The sequence below is a fragment of the Kogia breviceps genome, chromosome 2 (genome assembly GCF_026419965.1).
Source record: "Kogia breviceps isolate mKogBre1 chromosome 2, mKogBre1 haplotype 1, whole genome shotgun sequence".
Taxonomy (NCBI): domain Eukaryota; kingdom Metazoa; phylum Chordata; class Mammalia; order Artiodactyla; family Physeteridae; genus Kogia; species Kogia breviceps.
The window spans coordinates 191,922,283-191,934,911 of NC_081311.1; the positions used below are offsets into that span (position 1 = coordinate 191,922,283).

The 12,629-nt window shown below is 44.3% G+C and overlaps 1 protein-coding gene across 1 annotated transcript in view; it reads right to left on the reverse strand.

Moving 5' to 3' along the window:
- The window catches only part of PID1 (phosphotyrosine interaction domain containing 1), a 255,104-nt gene that overhangs the window by 65,992 nt on the left and 176,483 nt on the right, over positions 1–12,629 (reverse strand). The window lies entirely within an intron of this gene.

Genomic DNA, 12,629 nt, shown 5'->3' on the forward strand with positions numbered 1-12,629 from the left:
TAACTTTCTTTCTTTGCCAATCATCTCCAACTAAAGCATGAGAATCACATAGTATATGAACCCTAGCTTTTCTGCCTAAAAGGATTCATTTACTTGGCACCATCAAATACAGTTCTTCTGAAAAGAGAAAATGACATCTTAAAGAGGGACGCATAATTAGGAATAGATTCCCACGAATTGTTAATGGCTACTTAAACAGCTAACAATGGTCGGGTTCTGTATAAAACACTGGGATTCTAACCTCACCTCAGTCCTTGAAGAATAAGGAATCTTGGAGAATTACACTTTCTCTGGCCCACTTCTTCATTTATAAAAGGAGAGCTATAGACAAGCACTCCTACATTTGTTTCACCAACCAATGCCTCTGTAAAAAGCAAAAGCCTAAAGGAAGGGGAAAGGTCTATCATGGTTAAATACGTTTGGAAAATGTTGTAAAAGGGAACCGTTTCTTTAAGACAGGACTCCTCAGAGCCTTTAAATAAAGTCTGTTTTTCTGATGTACTCATATCTAAACAACATTAAAACGTTCAAGTAGTTTCTACTTGCTAAAGTGGTAGGTGCCCACTAAGTGCCCCAAATTTTCTACTTCTCTCAGAAGAAACATCTTCTTTATGGTTAAAACATCTAGTAAATGCTGTTTCCTGGGGTTGGTGGAGAAGAAATTGGGACCCTAATATATCCTAAGTAAAGTTTCACATGCAGGAGTGACGTTCTCATCCCCATTCATTATCAACTCTTACAGCCACCCCCTTGATCTCATAATTCTCCCCCTTTCTGGATCAGGTTCACCTGGCCTTTCCAAAGCTCGCTCCTCCATTCTGTTTGAAAGCAGCTCTCCTTGGGCTTCCCTGGTGGCGCAGTGGTTGAGAATCCGCCTGCCGATGCAGGGAACGCGGGTTCGTGCCCCGGTCCGGGAAGATCCCACGTGCCGCGGAGCGGCTAAGCCCGTGAGCCATGGCCGCTGAGCCTGCGCGTCCGTGAGCCTGTGCTCCGCAACGGGAGAGGCCACAACAGTGAGAGGCCCGCGTACCGCAAAAAAAAAAGAAAAGAAAGCAGCTCTCCTGCTATTGGAGAACCAGGTCTCCTATTTAAAGCAAGTTAGTAGGAGTTTGTTTTCTTTGGCAGCCTGGGTAATTTGCTTGCACCTTGCTGATGCTTTTCTTCCCAATTTTCTTTCTTCCTTTACCCAACTGAATCTCCATCATCAGTTTTTGGCTTTTTGCTCCACTGCATTTCTCTGACGCTAAAGGGACTCGGAACTTTCTCTCCTTCTGCCAGAGCAAAACAGCAAGAGGCCTGGTTCCTGCCCAGGGCTGTGGCCGCACTGGGGAAGCTGCCTGATGCTGGGGAATGCTCAGGACCCAATGCTTTTCCGCATCGCCTTTTAACCACGGGCGCAGTTTAAAGGATCAGCCTTCTTCTCTCCAGCCCCCAGCCGCCCACTCCCCAAATCTTGCCCTATAAAACCAGTAAGTTAGAAACCAGGTGAGGAATTCTTAAAATATGTGTCTATCAGAGAAGAACATTTTAATTCAGAGAAGTAAGGGAGCGGATGAGGTTTGGGAGAGGGAGGGTAGAAACACAGAACGGGCTCCTACTTTATTCCCTACCTTCCCACACATTAGGCAGCAGATGTGGTTTATATTAACCACATTATGCAGGCAGATTTGCACCCACTGGCTTTGACACGACCATTCTGAGGCAGGAAATTCAAGACCCAAAGGCAGGGCACCGATAGCATAACTTATTGTGGGGACTCCATGAATGGTGAACTAAACACGTGAAAAGAAATATATATACAAAAAATTCAGAGAAGTGAGAGAGTTCGTTTGGTTAGAAACCTGGAGTGACCACATCAATGTAAAATTTAAATCCCATTTTAGAATGGCACTCTGATTGAACATGACTGTCCAACTGAGAGTTAAAAGTCAGCCAGAGCGGAAGTGACACGGAAAGGTACAACATTTGATCAAAGCTTAAAATTTGGGGTTCCTTTCTAGAAGACCTGCCTCTTGGTCAAGATATCCTCTCATTGCCCAAAAGGATCAAGTTGAAGGAGTATAAAATGATAGGGGGAAAAGACTTCATTGATCTCTTCTGCATTTGAAGGTGTATAATCCCCTCCTTTCTTCTATAGAAGCGTCTCTTCTTATATTGTAAAACTAGAACATCATACTATTATAATTATTTTATGCTCTAAACTCAGTTTCAATAGGATTGTAATTGTTTACATTAAGATTGTATATGTTAACAGCTTAATAAAATGTTTCTATGTGCTAGTTTACAAGTTAAAATAGGTTCTTTTTTATCACATCAGACAACATTTTGTGTAAAGGGAATTAGAAAACTACAAAGGAAATGAAGCCTCCCTAATGATCCAGTGCATTTTTTCCCAAAGAATAAAAACCAGGCTTCTCACATATAACAACAATGCAACTCAGGTAAAAAAAAAAAAAAAAAAAAAAAAATCACTGCCTCCTTCGTGTGCTTCTGACACAGGCAACAATAATATTTAAAGACACACACACACATTCACACACACACACACACACACACACACACACACACACACACATACACACAGGGCCAGATTCCTCCTCTTCCATCAGCTACTTCTATAGAATTTAGAGAAATCTCTCTCTGTGCCCACTCATAAAGAGGTAGGTCCAGGGCTTCCCTGATGGCGCAGTGGTTGATGCGGGGGACACGGGTTCGTGCCCCGGTCCGGGAGGATCCCACGTGCCACGGAGCGGCTGGGCCCGTGAGCCGTGGCCGCTGAGCCTGTGCGTCCGGAGCCTGTGCTCCACAACGGGAGAGGCCACAGCAGTGAGAGGCCCGCGTACCGCAAAATAACAACAACAACAAAAAAAGTTAAGTCCGAAAGTCCAAGATCCTTTAACTCCCCAAGACGATTTAGTCCACTCAAAGCTCTGGTGCTCAGATCAGATCTACCCCAGGCCCGCTTTGGCGACGGACAACTATCAAAATCCGAGGCAGAGCTGGGTCCTCTCTGCCACGGATGATCAGCAACAAAAGGTTCCACGTTGGAAACCCTTCCCTGCACTTACCTGCTCCTTGGCAGGCCAGATGCTCAGGGAAGCCTGACATCACAGAATAAGGCCTCGCCGCTAGACAGCCCTTTGATTCATCAAATAGACCCACTGCACCATCCACACGTCTCAAAATACAGCTAACCTGTTCCTACTGAACCAGTCCTCAAGTGGTCTGTTACCTAAGAGATAGTCTGTGTTTTACACACTCCAAGCAGTTGGTGAAGTTGCTTGACAAGGGTTTCCTCCCCATGCAGAACTTGGGGAGGGTGGAAAAGGGATCTCGGCCCTGGTGTGAACGCAGGATACTGGACATGGGATGAGAAAGCATCAATACCTAGTGTCCAATCGTGGTGACAAATATAAACAGAGTTTCTACTTCTAAAAGGGTTCTCATGCTCCCCTGTAAGAAACTTGAAAGACAACTTTGCCATCACCCAGAGAATGCAAAGGCTAACGCAGGTGTCTGCAGAGGCTAGCTGCATAGGACACAGCCCGGCCCTGGGTGATCGACAATCATAATTCAATCATTACTGACAGCTAGCCTATCCGCTCTAACTATGGCCTAAATGCAATGCAAAATTTCTGTGTGCGTTATCTCATTTAAAACCACAATGATTCTACGAGGGCAGTCCTATTATCATGTCCAACTAATAATTCAAGGAAGAGAGGCACGAGGAAGAGAGAGTTTGCCCAAGGTCACAAAGAAAGCGAAAAATCCCAGACTTTCTGCTCTTAGACACTGGACTCTCTATCAGCAGCTTCAGATGCCTCCTCTTCGCTCGAACTGTTGGTCTAAGACCACCAGAGAAGGTGTTTGCAGAGCCAGAGGCACGCAGGATAAAGGCCTCCCAAAGACGTCCCCATCTTATTCTCTGGAACCTTTAATTCCATCTGTTAACTCTCCTCTACCATGTAATGTAACATAGTCACAGGTTCTGGATTCACAGGTTGCTAATCATCCGCCGTTAAAAGAGGAAGATTATCCTGGATTATCCAGGTGAGCCCAATGCCCTCATAAGGGTCCTTTTACATGGAAGAGGAAGGCAGAAGCACATCAGAGTGAAGCATCATGGGAAAGACTTGATCAGCCACTGCTGGCCTGAAAGATGCAGGAAGGGACACACACAAAGGCATGCAGGCAGCCTCTAGAAACTGGAGGAGACAAGGAAATGAGTTCTCTCCTGGATCCTCCAGAAAGGAATGTAGCCATGCTGGCACCTTGATTTTAGCTGAGTACTGTTCCAGCCCTACAGAAATGTACTAGAATAAATGTATTATTTTAATTGGTTAAGTTTGTGGCAGCAATAGGAAACTCATAGAGAGCCCAAGACTCAGTCATCAGGGTTTTGAAGCAAGAAGCTGATCAAGAGAAAGAACCATGTGGGCCTCCAAGTAAGGAGGAAGGTTAAGACCTAAGCAGAGATGGTTCCTCCCAGAACGAGTTCAGAGCTCTCACCTTATCCTCAGGGCAGAGAAATGAAGTGGAGACGAGAAGCTGCTCTGCACCTTCTCTGGTGCTTGACGACAAGTAGGCAGGGAGATGTGTGTCGTTCTCTTCACAGACTGAGGGCTCAGTCATTCTCATCAAATCCCTCTTATCTCAATAGACTCCACAGGAGAAGAACGCTCTCGGTACGGTTATACACGGCATCTGTCCAGGGAGCCCTCTACCTGACAGTGCTCAGAATGGGAAAAACCAGGTACAGAGCGCTCTGGGGGGATTCAGGCCAGTAAAACTGATTTCCAGGGCTTCCCTGGTGGCGCAGTGGTTGGCGGTCCGCCTGCCGATGCAGGGGACGCGGGTTCGTGCCCCGGTCCGGGAAGATCCCACATGCCGCGGGGCGGCTGAGCCCGTGAGCCACGGCCGCTGAGCCTGCGCGTCCGGAGCCTATGCTCCGCCGCAACGGGAGAGGCCACAGCAGTGAGAGGCCCGCGTACCGCAAAAAAAAAAAAAAAAAAAAAAAAAAAAAAAAAGCACAACTGATTTCCATTTGCCATGCAGTCTGGAACACAGGACAGCTTCCGGGCAACTTTCAATAAGGGACTGGCGGAAATGCCCTCTCTCCGGGACTGGATCCTTTAGTTCCTTGCAGTTGTAGCAGAGATGTTATCCAGTCTCTTGGCACCAAGGAAACCAATGAAGACGGAGGTGACCTCCGTGGTCAAACTGCAGGTCTGACAGGCAGGGAGGATAAACCTTATTCATCAGATACACTAACAGAGTTTAACCTCCTTAGGGCTAAGAGTTTTTCCTTTCATCATGAAAGGATGCAGGGGTACATGCTGCAGAGATGGTAGATTTCTATCAAAAAAAAAAAAAAAAAAAATCTAGGTGTGGGAGAGACTCTGGTGCCTAGCAACCTAAGGGTCCCCTCTTGGACCTGAGTACTCTGCTACAGGACTGTCACCAGCCCCCTGCAGCAAGGTGTGGTCATGGTGCTGATGTAGGTCATCTTTAGGAGGACGCACAGGGTCCACATTCTCTCTTCCTCTGTCTGTCAACCAGATGCAAAGGATCCAGGGAAGGAAGCCAAGGACTCCGGGTGCGGTGAGCCCAGTGACCAGAGGGCAAGAGCTGAGATCCTAGACCCTGGAGCAGAGCCCCTCGTGGACAATCCATACTGGACTTTTTGCTGACACAAGAAACAAAGGCTCATTGTGTTAAACTACCTGGGTTTCAAGGCCACCGGTTACGAAAGTTGTCTGGACTAATATGCTAGATTTTACAAACCGAGGAACTCTTCCCAGACTGATGATTCAGCAATTGCTAAAAATACTGCCCCCCCTTGCATCCCAAACAACAGCAAGATGCTCTCCTGTATCAGACTGATATTTCTTATTAGGCTTCTTACCTCCCTGTTCAAGAAATTCTACCTTAACTGGCTTATTTCTCTTTTCTGCAAGACTCTGAATTCCTTGAGTAGACGTCTCATTTACCCTTCCACTTCCTCTGCTGAAGCAATGCTACCAAATGAGTGGGACTCAATCTGTATGAATGAATTCGCATCCTCTGCCACTGTCACTCACTTATTTGGTTCAGCTTATGTTATAGACAACCTTTCAAATAAATTTCCTCTGAATGGCCTCTGCATACACTGCTGTGGGACAGCTTTAATTAACCTGACAAAACAACACTACAAATGTAAATGTTTCCAAGAAATGTTTAATGTGAGTAGCATATATGCTCACAATACAACTAAGAATAGACTCAGAATTGACTTCATGGTAGGAAACATAGAGCGTTATGAAGCTGTGAGTAGCCAACTATATGTTTTATGTGATTTTTAAAAATACATTAGACTCAAATTAGTCTGAACTCATAGAGCAATTATTGACTGTATCACTCATTAGGAATTAATCATGAACTGTCTTATGGCATCTCCCCTGTTGCTTTGAACTCAGTAAATTGTTAATTATCACAGTGAACTTCCAACTTACATACACCCAGTATAGGCAGTACTCCCTCAGAAATGCCCTGCTGAAATTCTTAGGTTTTTATCTTGTCTCTATTGCTTCCTAGATATGGAACCTGGGAGAAGTGACTTACCCATAAAATCGGTATAATATTAGTGCTTAACTCATATTAAGTTAAGGGGTGGGATGAAATGAGATAACCCACATGAAGCATTTCACATCCCACCTGGCTAAGGAGGCCACCCACCAATGCCAGCTGTAAATATCGTGGGTGCAAGGTTTTAGGTGGGTCCCCAACTCTCTATAAACCTGAATTTCTTCACCTAGGAAAATAAAGAGAGGCACAGACACAGATGTCTCTGGCACCACAGAACCACGTGCACTGCTCTGACAAAGCTCCCAAACAGTAAACAGAACTCGTGGTAAACCAGTCATGGAGTCACCAGGACCCACTGGATGGTTATGTCCTGGGTGAATTTTTTTTTTTTTAATGGTCAAGAAGCTTTTGAAATAAATTTGTGCAAGAAAGCCCACAATGTTGTAACATGTGATTGTTTCATTTATCTCAGTTTTAGAATAATAGGAAGGAATTTCCATAAGCCACCGAGATGGGGGCACTTCCTTTAGCCTGGACTCCAATCTGATCTGGGCACACTTCACTCAAACAGCTTCCCGCACTCCCAAGGGGAGATTCAATCAGCAACAAAGGGCTTCCTTCCGGCTGCGGGCTGTTAAAAGCTGAATAACCAATTCAGCCATGCTAAACCCAATCTCTCCCCTCAGGACAGAAGGAAACAGTCCATTTGGACATAGATTAGAACAAATCTCTTGAGATATTATCTATGGAAAGGGAAAAAAGAGTTCCTATGTCAGTGTGCGAGAGAGGGGGGTCCAGGAGTGCGGGCTCTGGGAAGTGTGTGCTCACCAGCTATGATAATCGTTCAAATGCCGCTAGTGACTTAAACTGCTACAAGGATTGCTGGTTCCCCGAGTCACCCAGAACCACACGCATGTCCAGGGCCCAGCAGAATGCCTGGGAGGGAGGCCAGAGCCTGAGCTACATACTTTATGTCCATCATTTATATCAGTCCTTACAAAAGCCCAGCTGTGTGCATTCTAAGAAAAAAAAAAAAAGCCCAGCCTTGTATGTATCAATCATCCCATTTGCAGATAAGGAAACCAAGACCCAGACTAAGAAACAGAGGGATCTGGCACTCGCCTCTAGCGAACCTTACTTCTAAAAACATGCTTTTCCCATTATCCATACAGCCTGCCACCAAGATAGTGCTTAGTAAACATCAGCTTCAGAAAATAAAAGAAAAATGCACCTCTTTTCAAGGAAAGGCAGGAGTCGGTGGAATCAAAGGAAGGACTGCCTAGGTTCTTAGCATATCTTCAGAAGGTGATTCCATTGACGACTGCCTTCCCTCCCTATTTTGACATAATGATTAATAACGAAAAGCTCTTCCCTCCTTGTGGTGTTTCATATTTTACAACACATTTCATCATCAGTACCATATTCAATTCTTACCAATAACATTGTTAAGCTGTTACAGCCAACAGCATCCTCTATTTTGTGGGTATGGGAAAGTGATTTTCCTCGGACACCGGCCTGACTCTTAGTACGCACATTAGAACCAGCTGGGAGCTCTGCACACACACCCAGACCAGGGCTGTACCCCAGACCAAGTGAATCAGAATCATTAGTGTTGGTGGCCAGAGACAGGTAAAGTAATATATGACATTAATAATTCTGATCACATGTTGAAATAAAAAATACTTTGAATATACTGGGTTAAATAAAATATAGTATTAAAATTATTTTCACCTGTTTTCACTTTTTAATGAGTCTATCAGAATTTAAAATTACCAGTGTGGTTCATATTATATTCCTACTGGATGGAGCTGCTTTAGGGCAAGTCTGTGCTTACCATTTCACATGTGTTTTCTTATTTCACCATCCCATCCACTCTATAACATGGAGACTCCAAATAACCCCATTTGAAGGATAAAATAACTGAGGTACAGAGGGTGGAAGTACTTTGCCCAAAACCACAGAGTTGGCGAGAGGTGGAGCCCAGATGGGCTCCAGGCAGATAGAGCCCAGTTTATGCTAAAGCAGGACACTACACAATGCATTCTCTCTTTTTCAGGCGATGGAATCTGTGTAGATTGGATAAGTAAGGAAGAACCTAAAGAAATAAGCTGTTGTCCATTATGTTGCTAAAGGATTTACTACCTACACATAAATTCAAGTTCACGTGTTAGGACCAAAATAATTTGAAAATCCGACATTGAATATTTTTTTTGACAATGGAATATTTCAATAGCAGTAATCCGGCACAAAATACATATTCTCATCTTTAAAAGCAGCCATTTAGAATCATTTGATTCTGGTTTAGCTCTGATTGTCCACCAGTAAAGAGACTGCATATTCCTTTCTTTCTGTGCTCACAATTGGAATCTTGGAATCCTATCTATGCAATGATATTGATTTCCAGGAAAATCTGATTTTAAATGATTCTAGATCCTGAAATGAAGCCTAAAAGAAAACAGCTAAATATTGAGGGATGGTTCAGTGCCAACTGAGGTTCAGTATATTAAGACACAGTGAAGCATCCTAGAAGGCACTAAACACCTTGCCCTCCATGTATTTTCTGCTTGTTAACTCTTTTTTTTTTTTTTTTTTTGTGGTACGCGGGCCTCTCACTGCTGTGGCCTCTCCCGTAGCGGAGCACAGGCTCCGGACGCGCAGGCTCAGCGGCCATGGCTCACGGGCTTAGCCGCTCCGCGGCATGTGGGATCTTCCCGGACCAGGGCACGAACCCGTGTCCCCTGCATCGGCAGGCGGACTCTCAACCACTGCGCCACCAGGGAAGCCCAACTCATTTATTAAATAGCCATTGTTTTGAAAGCTGAGGACAAACTCCCTCCTCTCTAGTGGCAAACTAATTGGCCAGGGAGACAGGTGGTGAAATATGAACCTTACTTTATGCAAGGAGAATAATACATCATGCTTTGTGCAATCAGATAGCAACTGAAAAGCTGTGTAGACAGTGAATTTTTGATCAATTGAAGGATCTTTTCCAACTGCCTTAGAAATACTTTACCTTCACATCAATCAGCATTGGCTCCTAAATCTTATTATTATCTAAGTAATTAATGAATGACAAATCACGACTTACAGGCACTAACAATCCATATTCTTGAAAAATGTCTTCATGCTTTCTGGAATGAGATGGCGTAAAAATAACTGAGCAGATCAGTAGACTGCTGGCTGGACAGCTAGGAAGCTCGATCAGTGGGTAGGAAAAAAGAGGAAGAAATAAATAAATAGAGGCCATTATCTGAAAGAAAGCTTACAAATGAAGGAATCCATCTGTGATAGCATTAAATGACAGGTATCTCATAGTTGCAAAGATTAAATGAAAACTTTAAAAACGTTCTTTGCACAGGCTCTGCCACATATAAAAAGCTAATACCTGTTCATTACTGTTTCTTTAATTATCATTACAGTTACTTGGAGGGATGGAACAATAGCACTGGCATCTTCCCAGGCCCCTCTTGGGAGGATGCACCTCCCACTCTGCTCTGCACAGAATAGGGTGTTTGTATGTATTATTCTCTTGCACCAACCTTCACATACTGATTCCACAATGGATTCAGGGTACAGTGGATCAAACAGTAACTCCCCAAAAGATATGTCCAAGTCCCAAGCCCCAACACCTGTGAATGTGATCTTATTTGGAAATGTATTTCCAAATAGGATGTATGAATGTATTAATGATCTAAGGACATCCTGAATTCAGGGTGTATCTTAAATCCAATGACTGGGGTCCTCATAAGAGACACACAGGGAGTAAGGCCATGTGAAGATGGAAGCAGAGACTGGGGTGATGCAGCCAGAAGCCAAGGAATTCCAAGAATCACCAGAAGTTTAAAGAGGCAAAGAAGTATTCTCCCCTGCAGGCTTCGCAGGGAGCATGGCCTCATGGCTCTACCAACACCTTGACTTCGACTTCTGGCTTCCAGAACTGTGAGAGAAGAAACTTCTGTTATTTGGAGCCACCAAGTTTATGGTACTTTGTTACGGTGGCCCTAGGAAACTCATACACAGGGGTTTTCTGGAACAAATGGGAAAGATTTCCTAATATCTGGATACAAGGATATTCTCCTACAAGAATATTCTGTTCCTCACCCAATGGAAATGGAGCCAGTAAACTGGTTTCGGGAATGCCACAAAATGAACAGCGAACTCTTAGTAAAATTTTACTAGAGAGAATGGTGAGATGTGCCTCCTTTCACTCTAAACCCGACCACCAGGAAAAAGAGCTGAAGGTCATCAGGACGCCGGATGTCTTGTTTCTGTGCCATGAGCCTGCTTGCCTAGACTCCAAAATGTCCCGCGCAAGCCCAGGAAGACAACAATATGAGGTCTGTTCAGGTTGCTTATAATCAGATCATCTGTGGCGCTTTTTTACTTGAGCATTTGGAAACAGAAGGAGACAATTTTGTTTTAAAAGTCTCACCAGATGAAAATGCTGAGACGCCATCTGAATGCTACTGCCTTGTGCTCTAAATGTGGTCCACGGACTGGTAGTATGGACATCCCTTAAGAGCTTGTCACAAATGCACAACAGCACGACCCTTGCCATATCTACTGAGTCAGAATCTGCATTCTTGATTAAGAGTCCCAGGTGTTTGGTTGGCACGTGAAAATTTGAGATACCCTACCGTGGAGTATCTAGTTGACAGCTTTTTCCAGAGCCATGAAATTATGCCGTCTTCAAACAAAAATGGCCAGAAACTCATGGAACATATGCACACCCACTCACACATGCTTTACCCTTCTCAGCTCTTTTGACTTTGGCAAGAGAACAGTACACGGCCTTGAAATGTAAAAATAAAAGGAAAAGAAAGAAAAAAATGAAAAAGAATATTTTATGTGTTTCACGGTATTTACTGAATGTAAACTTTTCTAGCTGGGTTAGACTCCTAAGAAAGAGTTGGACCCAGAAATCCAAGGGATCAGAAGCAGCACGTTCTTTATTGATCTTCTCATTGTGTGGCTTTGATCTATTATTAACTCAGTTTATTAGAAGAAGTCAATGCTCCCATGACAGCTCAGCCGGTGATCACCCTCTGAAGCCACCACTTATGAGCACACCGCACTGGGTGACAGATGACTCTAAGGCATTGGTGACAAACGATGACCTCACCCTGCGCAAAGCAGAGGAGACAGAGCCATGGTCAATTTCAGCATGGAGAGGCAAGTGCTAACGTAGATGGGGGTGGGTGCCCCCCAGGTACAAAAGGGCCCACCTGGGGCGACCAGGGAACACTTGCTGGAGGAAGTGGGGTCTACACAGAGTCACGAAGAATGAGTCGGAGCAGTCTTGGCAAAGAAGGTAGGGAAAGGCAGTCTGGGGGAGGGAACAGGATAAACAAAGGCACAGAGGCATGAAGGAATCTGGGTCTGGTAAGCAGGGAGCACAAAGTAGGAGTCAGAGGGTGATGGAAGGGGTATGATGAAGCTGGAGGGGGCATTTAGGCGCCAGGTCATGGAGAGAGCTGTGTGGTCCATGCTTAAGAGCAAGGCCATTGCTATATGAGTGATGGTCAGTCCATCTTCCTGCTACTGGTGGTAAGAAATTAAAAGCCTGAACTCTTCCTTTCTGGAGAATCCACAAATCAGACTTAATAATGGAGTAATGAAACTGTGAGTGTCCTTACTACAATACAGCATGAGAAAAAAATAGGACACTTCTAAAAGGCACACTTTTATCAATTACACTTTATGTTGACAAAGTATATAGGAAATGCTTAGGTCATATCCCATGGTTAATTCCGTGTCATCAATAATAATGATAATAATAATAATTCCGTGTAATAAAATGTTATGAGAAGAGGCTAATACCAAGACTTGTAGGTCTTGCCGATTCAACAGGGACCAAGACTTGCAGGTCTTGCTGATTCAACAGGGATAAATGCAGACAATGGAGTTCAGTCCTTAAAATCATTTTCTGCTAAAAAAATCATCATGAAAGTCATTGTGGTGATCTGGCAGCCAGATCACCTATTTGAGGAGATCCTTTGAGCCTTCTTTAACAGAAGGCACTGGACGCCTTTGGGGGCACGTACAAGCTTCTCCAGGCTGCAGAA